Here is a 15,759-nt window from a genome sequence, read left to right as displayed (position 1 = left end):
TATGTAACAATAATATTGATTGTTATCAATATTTGGATAATATCAAACTTTGACCTTCTAAATACATTGTTTCTTTATATTTGACATGATCTTTGAATTACACAGTAGATCCTGTATTGCCATACATCGCATAATATTTTCACATGATTTAAATGAAAATGTTCAGTGATTAGATTTGATATATGAAATATTAATCATAAATGCATGATCAATTATATACGGTATATAAATACACTAGTGTCTTTTGTATTTGAATATGCTTTATAGCCTTTTGTTGTTGCATTCTTATCACTGATGTGAAGATGACATATATCCTTCTATCTATTATTCCAGTTATTTTTTATTTACCTCCATAGAATTCATAAACAGACTGATATTCTTCACATCATCCTATGTCTCTGTAAAGAAACAGCAGGAATGAATCAGTCCCGCCCCCACTTTGCTCCCCTGGCCTGATTTGGCGTTACAGCTAGAGCGATTGCCCATTGGTCTCCATTTATACTTTTCACAGAGACATCAGGAGTTTAACAGCCGAATCTTTGATCAATTTACCGAGCTTCTGTACACTCCAACACTAAATAAACAATATGCAGTGCCTCATTTCCATCTGTAGACTACACAGTTTAAGCTGGAGCTAGACAGATCGGTCTGATGTACTGAAAGTGGACTGGGTTATAGAGGGGACTTATATATAAAACATAATCAAAACTTGAATAATCATCAGGCCCAGCATGCTCAGTCCCTTGTCAGTACCGCAGGTATATCTTCTCTTCATTATATTAAAAACTTGATTGAAATCTCAAACATCTTCCACCAGATGTCAGTGTTAACCAACTCTTTTGTTAATTCCATCACAGTAACTATTTTTCAGAAAACTGATCAGGGAACCTTTTTAACAGGACAAACTTGTAGCTTATGATCGTATTTCTTCTTATTTAACAGGTCACTGCTGCCTCAAAACAATCACCAACATTTTTAAATACCTTGATCTTATCAGATTCACAGTTTTTGAGATGCAGATTAAATGTGCATAATGTATGTCTGGCTCACTTAACTCACTTTCTTGCAGATTGTACAACCTCCACGAACACCATTTTATTTCGATTTTATGGGCAGGTGGACCATGATTTTACAACCTCACTATAATGACGAAAGTGTTGGGAGGGTGAAGGGCGGAAGAAAGATCACAGACAACCTTCTTGTGTGCTGCTGAAATATATTGGTCATTAGCACTTCAGCAGCTGTTTGCTGTTCATATATCTTCTCTATCTTCCCCACTCTGATTTCCCAACTGGTCTGAAGTTTCAAACCTCACAAAGCGTAAGAGCAAAATTGCAATCTGAGGCTACAGAAAGACATTCTTGCATGCACTTTATACCTAAAATTATGAGGGTAGATCGTCAACATCAGATTTTTTAAAGTGTGCTGTTTGTTCTGTTTCAGCACTTTACTTTTAGTGAACTCACATTACTAATTCTGAGATATTGCCAGCTGTGGGCCTGAGATTGTAAAATATCTCACTGTTCATAGCTATAAACACACCGAGACATGAAGATATTGGATCTATTTATTTCCCCAAATAATCTTAAACATTAAATGGTATTCTTTCTCATAAAAAACATTTTGATGGAGGGCTTTGTGGTAAAATGTATGGCAGCTAACTTAGTCAATATATGATATATTACTACACTTCTTTGTTATTGAAAACTCACCAGACGTGGTTCTAGTAAGTAGTGGTAGTAGTTAATGATAAGTGGCCCTATCAGGGTGTTAAATAAGGATCAAAAGTGTTTCTTTATTACTCTCTTTGCATACCTTGGGCCGGGGCCACAGAGAAGTAAAACACAAGGAATCTAAGCTCAGGCAAAGCAGCTTTTATTCCTGTCCCTCCTCTGTGCCCATAAATACTTTTTTATAGATGTAAATGTTCTAAAAATATCAATGCCTGCCTGCACAGTTCTTTCTTTGTGAAGTAATCAGTGCAGTTCCATCTCAACCACTTTTGAAGCTGTAAACTAATGCAGCCTACATGAATAGCGGAATTTTATTTGAAACCAAAAATAATTGCTTATCATGAGCACTCCTTGGCTCAGCAGAAATAAAAGTGTCCTCTGGGAAACATCGGATCAATGAGGCAAACCTTTCATCAGATTTTGATTGAAAGGAGTCACTGATTCAGCAATATTTTTATTGTTCGGCAAATTGGGAATTTGAGGTCATTTTTATGTGAGATTGTTGTCCTCCAGCTATAAAGGCCTTTTACGTTTGTATAGATATTTAATGTGTGTTCACATTAGTTGGGCTGTGTTGAAGGTTTGTTTAGTTGCACAGCTCTGTTATAAGAAAACAAGAGCTTGTAAACTGTGGCACATGAACTAGCTCTTTTATTGAGTAGAGTAGAGAGTAGAGTTTGGGGAATGTGTACGTCATGTGTGGCCTACAAGGGGTCATAGACTGTTTTGTGATGATTCCTCCTCTACACCAGGGGTACTGTACCTCTCCTTTTGTTTGTTGGCTTAATTTTGTGTTACAGGTGCTGAATAGAAGGTTGTTTGCAGCATGAACTACACCGCCTGTTATGCTCTGACCATTTTTTCCTTTTAAAACCTGTCTTGTCACCCATCTTTTTTGCAGCCTTTGAACCAGACTGGAAGAGATTGGTGCTAGTCCTTCATGGTTTGGCTTTGTTCAGATACAGTGCCTTACGAAAGTATTAACCCCCCTTGGCATTTATCCTATTTTGTTTCTTTAAACCACTAAATTAAATCAACCCACAACCACATTGGTTAAGTAAAACAAAAGCACCATGAAGACTAAGGAGCTCTCAAAACAGTCTGGTACAAAGCTATGGGGAAGAATAGGTCAGGGTTGGGTTATAAACATTTGTTCCCAAACTTAAACATCCTACGGAGCCCCCCTGGTGACATTGGTGAGAAAAATATTAATACGTGGCCACGAGTTAATAATGCGTGGCCACAAATTAGTTATTATGTTCCCACGCATTAATAATTCGTGGGAACACAATAATTATTACGCAATAACTAAATCCAGATAGTCTATAGAAACTGACTGAGTGACTACAAGTCGAGTAAAGTTGGAATGATATTGGCAGATTCAGATTTCACGGATCAATAACTCATGAACAAAACGTTGTTCAGACACAAATGACGTCTCTACCGTGAACTACATCACGTTTTGATCAAAAAAAGCCAATACGTGCTGTCCTCCAAACTGGAGACATGTGCTTTTGAATAATGTTGGTGAATATTTATAGTGTAAAATCTTCAATAAATATGGCATCATCGTCAATAACGTTACTATTATACAGTATAAATATTCACCAAAATTATTCCAAACCATATTCTTCCAAACTCTGATGTAGTATGAGCAACAGAAGACTTTGATGTGTGTAATGAGTTGGTAGTAATATACTGTAGAAGAGTGAAGTGATTGAATATTATTATATTCTCTTTTTTCGGAGTTGCACTTTGCGGCTGCAGATAGAGACCAATGTAATGTGTCCAGCTCGGAGCGAGGACGGCGCATATTGGCTTTTTTTGATCACCATGTGATTGTAGTTCGTTGTCAACCTTACCACGGTACTTAGGAGACGTAATTTCTGTCTGAATAACGTTTTGTTCATGAGTTATTGATCCGTGAAATCCGAATCTGCCAATATCGTTCTAACTTTACTCAACTACGTTTCAAACCAACCTGATCTCACCAGAATGCGTGACTCCACCACGACTTCTTAACACCACAATGCGTGGTGGAGTCACGAACTTTGTTACATTTACGTGTCGGCACCACGCAAACAAGCCCAATGTAAAGTGAATGAGGCTCCTTTGTCGTGGTGCACACACACATTTCTACAACGTCCCGCAGTGAGCTTTTATTCTATAAAACGTTTTTTTAAATCTACTTTATATCTTATAGTAACTCACGGGAGGCTTCTTTTATTTTATTTGTATTCATAATAATTAAAAAAATTCGTCAGAATGTAAAAATTACATTAGTTACGAATTTGTGTTCTCAAAAAACAGTGCATTGTGTCACAGTTTGCTTTCTCACTCACCTATTTTCTGCATTAACTTTCCTTAGTCACCTGGTAGTCACACCCTGTCTCTCTCTCACTCTGTTGCACCCATCAGCTCCATTAGTATTTAGGCCCACTTCACTTTCACCTCAGTGCCAGATCGTACTTTGCAGCATGCCAGTCTTTCCCGCATTACCCTTCAGATTGCTCTCCCGGTTTCGACCCTGCCTGTCCCTGACCAGCCTGCCTCGCCTGCTCCCTGACCCGTGCTGTACCTGCGACTCCCGTCCTGCTTTCTCCTGGAACCCTCGCCTGTCCCCGACCAGCCCTTTGCCTACTATCTGCCGTTTTGTCTCCTACCAGCCTATTGCCATCAATAAAGCTGATTACCGACTATCCCTGGTTTCCCGTGTTCTGCACTTTGGTCCTCAGCTCGATTGTGACAGAACGATCTGGCCAGAAATGGACCAAGCAAACACCGGGTCTCCTAGAGACCGCTTTGAAAGGGTTGAGGATGCCATCCAAAGACAGGAGGTCATGATAGCTACCTTAGCTACCGAGACCCACCAGACAACCTCAACCCAGGGACAAATGCTGGATTACCTTACCTCCCAGATGCAACAGATGGGCACCACGGTACAACAGCTAACTGCTACCATGGTTGCTACCGCCCCTCCGCCCGCAGCTCCGATGCCCGCTCCAGCCCCGGGCCCGACGGGATACGCTCCGGAGCCTCGTGTGGGAACGCCGGAACGCTACGCTGGTGAGCCGGAGGGATGCAGTCCTTTTCTCACAAACTGTTCCATATTGTTTTCACTGCAGCCCCACACCTTCGCCTCCGAGGCGGCTCGTGTAGCTTTCACCGTTAATCATCTGACGGGAAGAGCCCGGTTATGGGGAACTGCAGAGTGGGAGCAGCAGACGTCAGCCTGCGCCTCTTTTGCTGCATTTTCCGCGGAGATGCGGAAGGTGTTCGGTTCCGTTCGTCTGGGTCCCGACGCTGCCGGGGGTCTGCTGAGTTTGAGCCAGGGTTCCGGCACGGTGGTGGATTACGCTCTTGACTTCCGCACCAGCAGCCGCCGCAGCAGCTGGAACGAGCCGGCGCAGTGTGACGCATTTCTGAGAGGATTAGTGGATTATATGAGAGATGAGCTGGTTTCCTATGATCTCCCTGCTTCCTTGGATGGGTTGATTGAGCTCACCTCTCGGATTGACAGACGAATCCAGACCCGGAGAGGAGAGCAACAGATGCGAGCGGCGGGCCGCTGCTCGCGACAACAACTTCCGGTTTCTGGGAGATTTCGACTTCCGGTTTCGGCGGAGAATTCCCATTCCTACTCTGACTCACGGTACGGGGAGGCCGAGCCCATGCAAGTGGGTCGTACCAGTCTTACCTCTGAGGAGAGGGAGTTACGTCGAAGAGGTAATCTTTGCCTTTACTGTGGTCAGGCTGGACATATGGTTTCCCGTTGTCCGGTAAAAGGCAGAGCTCATCAGTAATGGGGAGTATACTGGTGGGCCAAACCTCTGAGCTGATCCCCAATCTAAGACCCTTGTGCCATGCTCAACTCCTCCTGACAGGCAAATCTCAGGCTCTGGCTGTTTTTATCGACTCCGGATCAGATGTCAGCATCATTGACGAGGAGCTCGCACTACAGCTGGGCATCCAACAGGTTCGGTTGCTCCAGCCGGTACCGGCTAATGCTTTGGATGGTCACCTACTGGGAACAGTGACACACCAGACGACGCCGGTACATATGCTCATGTCGGGGAACCACCATGAGACAATCCAGTTTCATGTGCTACGGTCCCCCCAAATCCCTCTGATTTTGGGCTATCCGTGGCTCTGCCGCCACAACCCAAACATTGACTGGGCAACTGGGTCTATCTTAGGTTGGAGTTCCTCCTGTCATCAGGTTTGCCTCAAGCAGGCTTCCGCACCTCAACTATCTGTGGATATGAACCTGGTTCCGGATGTTACTGGGGTTCCGGCAGAATATTTGGACTTTAAGGAGGTTTTTAGCAAGGCTAAGGCGACATCTCTCCCACCTCATCGGCCCTATGACTGCGCCATTGAGCTACATCCAGGAGCAGTTCCACCCAAGGCCCGGTTGTACTCGCTTTCGGCACCAGAGAGGAAGTCCATGGAGACTTACATCAATGACTCTCTGGCTGCAGGAATTATTCGTCCTTCCACATCACCCGCAGGAGCAGGTTTTTTTTTTGTGGCGAAGAAGGACAAGACCCTGAGACCCTGCATTGACTATCAGGGCCTGAACGACGTCACGGTGAAGAATCGTTATCCCTTGCCACTCATCTCGTCAGCATTCGAGTTACTACAGGGGGCTACAATCTTCACTAAGCTGGATCTACGAAACGCGTATCACCTGGTACGAATCCGTGAGGGGGACGAATGGAAGACCGCCTTCAACACCTCTTCAGGACATTACGAGTACCTGGTGATGCCATTTGGACTTACCAATGCCCCTGCAGTTTTCCAAGCATTGGTGAACGACGTACTCCGGGACATGTTGGATCGTTATGTTTTTGTTTATCTGGATGACATTTTGATCTTTTCAAGGAACCTCAAGGAACACGTCCATCATGTCCAGATGGTCCTCCAGAGACTTCTGGAGAACTCGCTGTTCGTCAAGACGGAGAAGTGCGAGTTTCACACTTCCTCGGTCGCCTTTCTCGGCTACATCGTGGGTCAAGGAAGTGTGGAGATGGATCCTTCTAAGGTTTCTGCGGTTACTTCGTGGCGGGTCCCTGATTCCCGGAAGGAGCTGCAGCGTTTCCTGGGATTCGCCAACTTTTACAGACGGTTCATCCGTGGCTACAGCACCGTGGCCGCCCCGCTCACCGCCCTAACCTCGTCCAAGGTGACGTTCCGATGGTCCCCTGCAGCCGAGGAGGCTTTTCAGGACCTCAAGGGCCGGTTTACATCGGCTCCTATCCTGCAGGTACCAGATCCAGCTGGTCAGTTGGTGGTGGATGCTTCTGACGTTGGGGTGGGGGCCATCCTGTCGCAACGTTCTGGGGAGAACCAGAGGCTCCATCCCTGTGCTTTCTTTTCGAGGAGATTGAGTCCGGCGGAGAGGAACTATGACGTGGGGAATCGGGAGCTTCTAGCAGTCAAGTTGGCGTTGGAGGAGTGGCGACACTGGCTTGAGGGGACAGAACAACCATTTCAGGTTTGGACCGACCATAAGAACCTGGAATACATCAGGTCGGCCCAAAGACTGAATCCCCGACAAGCCAGGTGGTCGTTATTTTTTACCCTGTTTAATTTTTTTCTCTCCTACCGCCCGGGCTCCCGCAACGTTAAGGCCGACGCTTTGTCCCGGCAGTTCGAGAGGGGGGGAGACAACTGGGGTATTCCGGACACTATTCTCCCTGCTCCTCGGGTGATCGGCGTCCTCACTTGGGAGATTGAGGAGAGGGTTAAGACCGCTTTGGTGGACCAACCCGGTCCGAGTTCTTGTCCTCTCAACCGTTTGTTTGTGCCTCAGGTTTTGAGGGCTGAGGTGCTTCAGTGGGCTCACAGATCCAGACTTTCCTGCCACCCTGGAATTCAACGTACCAAGGGGAGGGTTCTAGAACGGTTCTGGTGGGCCACGCTGGAGGCTGACACTCGGGAGTTTGTGAACGCCTGTCCTGTGTGCAATCGGCACAAACCATCTCATCAAGCGCCAGCGGGACTCCTTCATCCATTACCGGTCCCACGTTGCCCTTGGTCACATATTTCATTGGACTTTGTGACTGGTCTACCACCGTCCCACGGACATACTGCCATCTTGACGGTGGTAGATCGGTTTAGTAAGATGGCTCATTTCGTACCCCTGCCTAAGATCCCGTCAGCTAAGGAGACGGCAGAACTGATTCTTATCCACGTTTTTCGCATTCACGGACTGGCGACTGATGTGGTTTCTGACCGGGGGCCCCAGTTCACCTCTGTGTTTTGGAGGGAGTTTTGTGAACTGATCGGGGCGACGGTCAGTCTCACCTCTGGGTTCCACCCACAGGCCAATGGCCAGACCGAACGGAAGAATCAGGAGATGGAGACCACTCTCCGCTGCATGGCTTCCGATCATCCCACAACCTGGTCAAAACAACTCCTGTGGGTGGAGTATGCCCACAACACCCTCATCAGTTCCGCTACTGGTCTTTCCCCTTTTCAGTGTGCATACGGTTTTCAACCCCCATTGTTCTCTGCATTGGAGAAGGAGGTTACCTGCCCGTCTGTCCAGGCTTTCATCAGACGTTGTCGGAGGACTTGGAGGCAGGCTCGAACAACTCTGCTTCAGTCTGCTAACCGGTACGCCACATCAGCGAACCGCCGACGCACCAAGGCACCTGTGTACCAGGTAGGCCAGAGTGTGTGGCTTTCCACTCAGAACATTCCCCTTCGGGTGGAGTCTAAAAAGTTAGCACCCAGGTTTATTGGACCCTTCGAGATTGTCAAGGTCATTAACCCTGCAGCAGTTCGACTGAGTTTGCCCCGGAACATGAAGATCCATCCCACCTTCCACGTTTCCAGGATTAAACCGGTCCGGGAGAGTCCTATGATTCCTGCCGCCCCTCCACCACCACCCCCTAGGATGATCGATGGGGGCCCTACCTACACCCTTCGTCGTCTACTCCGTTCCCGTCGCAGAGGAAGAGGGGTTCAATATTTGGTGGACTGGGAGGGCTATGGTCCCGAGGAAAGGCAGTGGATTCCTGCTCGCCATATCCTCAACCCTCAACTCATCCGAGACTTCCACCTGCGTTACCCGGAGCAGCCTTCTAGGACCCACGCTCAACCAGGCGTTAAGCCAGGGGGCATTCGTCCGCTACAGACCAGAGGCTTCGTCGAGGGGGAGGGGGAAGCGTCATCAGTCGAGGAGGACGAGGATTTCCAGGAGGGAGAAACCGAGAGAGCATTCTCAGATGAGTATTAGCCTTTCCCCATACCTCCACCTTCCACCCTTTGTCTGTAGGGTTTTTGTCTATTCTTCTTAGATATATATATATATATATATAGTTTTTCTTTTTTTTTTTTCTCTTTTTCTCCTAGACATTTTCTTAGACGTCAGGAGCCGTCCATTAAGGGGGGGTTCTGTCACAGTTTGCTTTCTCACTCACCTATTTTCTGCATTAACTTTCCTTAGTCACCTGGTAGTCACACCCTGTCTCTCTCTCACTCTGTTGCACCCATCAGATTGTCAAGTGCCAACAAGTGCCAACAATCAGGCAAGATATTTGATAGTTGGTGCTTGAGAAGACTACATATTTATCTGCAGATCCGTTTAAAGCATATTCATTACTCGTTATTCTCTAATAGTTAATTAAAGACTGTATATAATTGCTATTTTGCACATCCCTTTCAAGATTTCAAGATTTTCTATTTATTGACATATCATATACACAACAGTGTAGTTATGTAATGAATGAAAAACTTGAGTCACAGGTTCCTCAACAGTGCATTACAAGACATCTATCAATATGTGTGTATACTTCCACCATTACACTGTCGTATTCTGCACATTTCTTATACTATCTACATACATAAGATTATAATTAATGTGTATAATATCAGTTAAAATAAGTGCTTCAACATAGTTAACATTGCAGGAAAGTTGATTGTCAAGTTCCAAAACAAACCATGCAATTTAGACTTTGTCAGGCTTAATATTTAGATACCCCCAAAGCTTTTTTCCTATTTAAATGAAGACCTTAACCTAAAGTATTCTTTAATGTTTAAATAAAGCCTTATTAGTTAGCACATCAGGCACTAAACTGTTTTATTCTAGATATCATTTGAGTATCTTCTTGATATTTTCTATTCTATATTTATATCATTGACCTTCTACTTTCCCACTATTTTGTATGTACTCTTAATATTTAAATGTTTTCATAAAATATAACACATTCAAAAGTGCTTTACAAAAATGAAAGACATTAAGAAAAAGGCATTTTAAACAGTCGTTAAAAAGCAACACAATCTTCCTGCATTGCAATTACTCTAAACGTGCAATAATGTGCTTTAACCAGTAGGTGGTTTGGGTTAAAAAGCTGTCAAGTTTACAGTGTTAACAAAATAAGATATACTGCTGTTTCTGGTTTAGTTTACGACGAATATTATTTTGTTATTGTTTTGATATTTGTAACACAAAAGCGATGGAAAAACCCCACAGCAACACAGAAAAGATGGCCTTAACATGACCCAGCGGTCTAGTAGTTAATAAAAAACAATAATATCAAAACAAAATATGACTACTAATTTATTGTGAAATTAAAACAGAACAGTAAAAGAATAGTTTCCGGTCTATTCTGATGCCCGATCTCTGGAGATAAATAAAGAACTATGACAGATGTGTAATATTTAATGCAGCCAAACCATTTATTACAATGCATTCATGTGATGACTTTCAAAGAGTAAAGCAAGCACTGCTGAATAAAGTATGATTTTCTCTTTTACGAAACCTTTTTTATATGGAATGCAGTTGGAGGTCAACCAATCAAAGAGCTTGAGGACTGATCACAGGGTTTGTCAAGCTAAGCACATGGTGTAGTCCCAAACGATAGCTGAGGATTCTGGGTAGTGTAGTGTCTTCTGCCATCCATGCTTCACCATAATAGCCGTAGCCTATGGTACAGAGTTTAGCTAGTGTTGTCACCTTTATATATCCTCCTGGGACCCAGCCCATTGAAAATGTCCACTGTAGTGGACATTTTGTTAACATGCATCTCCTTTTACTCTTTTGAGCTACTCTATCAATCCCTGATGTACTGTACAGAGGACATCCTGGTCTTTCCAGTGATATGTCATTGGTTAAAATTGCATGCTGGTAAGTTCCTCTTTCTTTTCATCCAAAATGGCTGGCATACCAAAAACAAAATGTTATAGAAGCAGATATTGAAATATTGTTAAATAATTGTCATTTTTACCATGAAAATCATATATATTCTTGTTTATTAACATGTGAGGAACTATATAATTAGTTCTGAAAGCAATTAAATAATTCAAGTTTTTAAATAACAGCCCTTTTATAAATGTCCATTCTAGTGGACGTCAGGACTATCTTCATGGACTTTATGACTCAATATTGTTGTAGGAGACGGAGCTGAAGCAGACATTTTCTGTACCAGATAGTTCAGGGAGATTAAGATTTTGAGCTCTCAGATGATGAGAGAGATGAGGCTTTCACACCTGGGATAGAAGAGGGTCAAGAAGAAGGGGGGGAAAGATGCAGGATGCTCCATGAGCGTACAGATAGATACATAGAAGCAGATAGGGACGAGCTGGAAAGACATGGCCCTCTGTGGGCCAAGAGTAGCACGTATGTCTTATTGTTGTTTTTATTTTAAGTGGAGCCATGAAACATGAGAATTGCCTCAGGAATGCAAGCTTTGTTTCTATGAGCAGGTCAAATGGAGACCACATCCATAAAACTAGTCAAGATGACCCTATCAGCCCGTGCTGACTGGAGTCAATGAGGTACTTTCCCCACTACATTGACTACAAAGTCTTTGAAGATCTGGAAAGATTCACCAAAAACCAAACTAGTTTTGTATTGACCAAATAAACAGCAATGTTCAGATCAATTACTTATTCATGTTTTAAATAAAGGTGAATGTATTATTGTATTAATATCATACGTTACATAGTCCATCTGTTAATTTTGGCTGTCTTTTCAAACTAATATGGCCCCGACGTCCTCTACAGTGGACATACTGTAACATTTTAAAATAAAATAAAATAAAAAAAGTCTAAATTGCAAGATGTTTTTTTAACCCTAAATAGGTAGGAAATCACAAAAAAAAGGAAATTGGAAGACACTTTTTTTCCTCGGGTCTGTTAGGAGATTTAGTGGACAACTCGTCCGCTTTCTTAAATCTCCTCGCGTCCCTACACAAGCCGTTATCTTACATGAAGGAAACCCAGAGCATACAAGTAACCGTTTAACAATAATCCACTTTAATGGTAATATACAATGCAATACAATCAAATACATTACCATACACAACCATATCGTATCATATGTGCAATGTCAGGAGTTTGGCCTACTCCTGGCTCCTGCCCACAGGCCGCCACAACCTTCCAGTCCGAGCGACGCGAGAAGAGAGAGAGAGAACAGCAAGCCGGATAGGCTTTCATACCAAATGATACAGGAGGGGGTGGAGTTTAAGGACAACTGGTCCAGTCATCTCAAACAAACACCTCTGACCCTCACTGTCTCCTATTTCTGCAGCCTCTGCAGCATCCACACATCCCCCCCATCACATTCCAGAGACCACAGCGGGGTCTTGTTCCAGCTCCCCCACAGCAATAAAATCCTTAACAGCCCTTCACAGTTTGCATGAATACATACAAATATTTCCTTACAATTCCCTCTTTTGCACTCTTAAAAAAGAGAATGCAATTTACACAAGGCACTTGCAAAAAACTGCATCCTTGTCTGCTGAGTCTCCATACTTTTTATTCTCAGTGTCCACAGTGAAGGGCACTCCGTCCAGGCTCTCGTTGCAGATGACGCAGCGGAAGCAACCGGGGCAGTAAGACTTCCCCAGGGCCTGCCGGCCTGCATGTCCATGATTAGATGTCCACCTGCGTTGCACTTGTCTGCAGACTGCTGGAACCCAGAGTACAGAAAGTCCTCTTCACAGAAAACCCTTCCTGCGTCATAGTAGAACGCCTTCCCTGTCAGCCTTTGACTACAGGCGCTGCAGGTGAAGCAGCTGTCATGGTAGAGGCTGCCCATAGCTTGGCAGGCCTGGCTGGCTCCATACACCGTCTTGTTGCACTTAACCCACACTCCTGTTTCAGCGGAGAGTGGAGTCCCCTGTGATCCGCTGACGGCGGCTTCTGGGCTGCCTGCTAGAGAGATGTCTTCCTTCTCCTCCGGCTTGCTGATGGCGGCTTGCTGATGGCGGCTTCCGAGTCGATGCTGAATAGATGTCCTCCCGATCTTCCTTCTCCGGTCCGATGATGACAGCATCCGAGTCGACCTCCATGATGAGAGCCCGATCCGTCCTGATGTCGTCTAGGGTCCTCGCAGGTGTTTTCCCCCGCCGCACACTGGCTCCGCACAGTGGTACCAGTTGTCCCCCTTTCCTTGTAGGCGGACGGCATGGGATGTCCTCTGGGTCACTCGGTCGGGGCCGGAGAGCCTGGGGTTGACAGTCAGCCTCCTGCGTCTCGGGTCCCCCTTTTGGCATCCACAACCTGTGTGGAGAAATCTGATACAAATCCCTCAAGCCTACGCTCCGGGCTCTGGGGCCCTCGGCTGTTTGACCCACCAGTGCGTGGCAACTTGGAGCCTGTTGGTGGGGTGTCTTAAAACAACAGACGTGTGTGCACAGGTTTTCTAAATTAATTGTGCTGCTTCAGAATCTTGGACTGTGCCCACTAAATAAGAACCCCAACATCTTTAGGTAAACTAAATAACATATTTCAATAGCTCTGAATTTCTGACAAGCATCTGTATTTATTTAAATGAAATCCCTGAGATCCCATTAAAAATCTAAATATGATTTGAACTGCTAATGTTTCTGGTAAAGAAACACACTAATCTTATGGATTCAAAAACAACCAAAATCACAATACTAACAAAGTGAATGGCTTCCTGGTGATACTGCTTCTACCCGTCAGTTCTTAGATATTATCCTACTAAAAAATGAATACAAAATTCCAACAAACTGTCATCAAATGTCTTTCTATTACAAATGTAGATGAAATGTATATCCCCATAATGACCTAAACAATAAAGTCTATGGCTCTTACTTCTTTACCAGGCTAGTTACATGATGTTGTCTGTTGAAACATTACTCACCGGTCAGCCTCTCCAGTATTCCATTCTGGACTTACATCTCTCCCAGCAGCCCCTTGGCCACTGATTCTCTATCTGTGTTACCTGCTATAACTCAATCAATATTAGAGACATGTCAACATTCATCAAACAGACTCTTATCCCCAAATATGGAGCAGGTCAATTCTAAAACTGTCAATCAATGGTCAGATTGAACAATCGAGTCGTGCCAGCCGGTTCCTTTCAGTCCCTAAATGAAAAATGTACATTGTAACGTTTACACTCCCCCTTTTTTACACATTTTCTCATGTGTAAACAAAAACCTGTATGGGAAGAAAACCTTCAGGTCATAATGGATTATAAGACAATACCAAACATTTTTCCCAGTAAACACTTGAGAGTGTTTCTCTCCATCATTCAGTCCTAAAAGAAACAGAATTCCAAATGTCATAGTTTGAGTTTCACATTCTTCAAACCGCCACCTCCTGTGGGAGTGAAACATCATGAAGCAGATTAGATACGGTTTCCCCTTTTGTGCAATGTTAGGAAACCTCTAATTTCACACATTATTATCACCCAAAAATAATGTGTTAGTCCAAAACATGCTTGATTAGTCATCGTTTTAAATCATGCAGTTGCACTGATCAGGTGCAGACATACACACACTCACACTGTCAGGTTGTAAAGTCAGGTTTGGTCAGGTTCACCCCAGAGTCAGTCATTGACAGTGCCTTCCCAAGTTACCCTGTCGGTCAGTTGGTCTCAGTCTTTTTGGCCATGTGTCTTGCTCTGCAGAGACTTTGATGTTCCAGCACAGGCCAGCATCCTCCGTCTATACAAATCTGTATATATGGAGCGCCATCATTTATTAATTCACAATTACAACTATAATGTTCAAGATATCTCCAACCCCTCCTTGCTGTTTCCCACATTCCCTGAAAAGTGTCTAGCCAAAAAAATGGCACTTCCTTATTGTACTATTACTATTACTGCAATTCATTTACACCTAATTAGTATTAAAATGACTAATAGATCTATTTCAGAAACATGTGTACATCACTATCTTGTGTCAAAACATTACTAGGATCTGTAAAGATCTGCTATTTATTCCATAACTCATTCTATCAATTTATCTTCAATTCTGGTGCACTTAAAGAACAATGTTACCCTCTTTAACAGTGCGTGGAACTCTGGGTGTCTGAACATGAAACCAGTACCTCAAATTGAAATACTATATTTTGTTTAGAACCAGCTTTCCCTTCAACATGACCTATATAAATAAATATTTATCTGATCTTATAGAGCTGTTACTAAAACTCTCCCTTTGAACTGATCAATACTGTAACAAATTAAAACACTACCAAATTCACACACGAATAAAAAGTCCAGTGCATACTTCCTTCATGCCCCCCCCCCTTTTTTTATCAGTGTGTATTAGACTGATTTTCCACTTCCCTTTAATAGTTCCCCTCTTTTCCGCTATTTTTATTTACCACTTGACTAATTTATGGTCCATACATCTTCTTATCTTCACTTATTTATCAAGTCAATTCAAGTTCTTTACAATACATTAGTAGATACCTTGTGGAGTCTTCACAATAACTAATCCCCTCTAGGATATGAAATCCATTCATCTTCAAGCAGATACTATGTCCTTATTTATGTTTTGTTCACGATAACAATGGTATAACAACCACATGTCATCAATTCTGGTCCACCTAAAAACCAATGTTAAACTCTTTAGCAGTGTGTGGAACCCTGGATGTCCGAACATGCAACCATTACTCCCTCCTTTATCAAGGATTTAAAACAGAAGTCATTTCATATTTCCTATGGTAATAACTATGCTACAATGGTGAAATCAATTATTTAGATTGGAATACGATATCTGGCTTGGCACCAGCTCTCCCTTTAACATTATCCATACAG

This window comes from Pseudochaenichthys georgianus, chromosome 20, assembly GCF_902827115.2.
Source record: "Pseudochaenichthys georgianus chromosome 20, fPseGeo1.2, whole genome shotgun sequence".
In the NCBI taxonomy this organism is placed as follows: Eukaryota; Metazoa; Chordata; class Actinopteri; order Perciformes; family Channichthyidae; genus Pseudochaenichthys; species Pseudochaenichthys georgianus.
Note: the sequence above shows the minus strand (reverse complement) of the source record.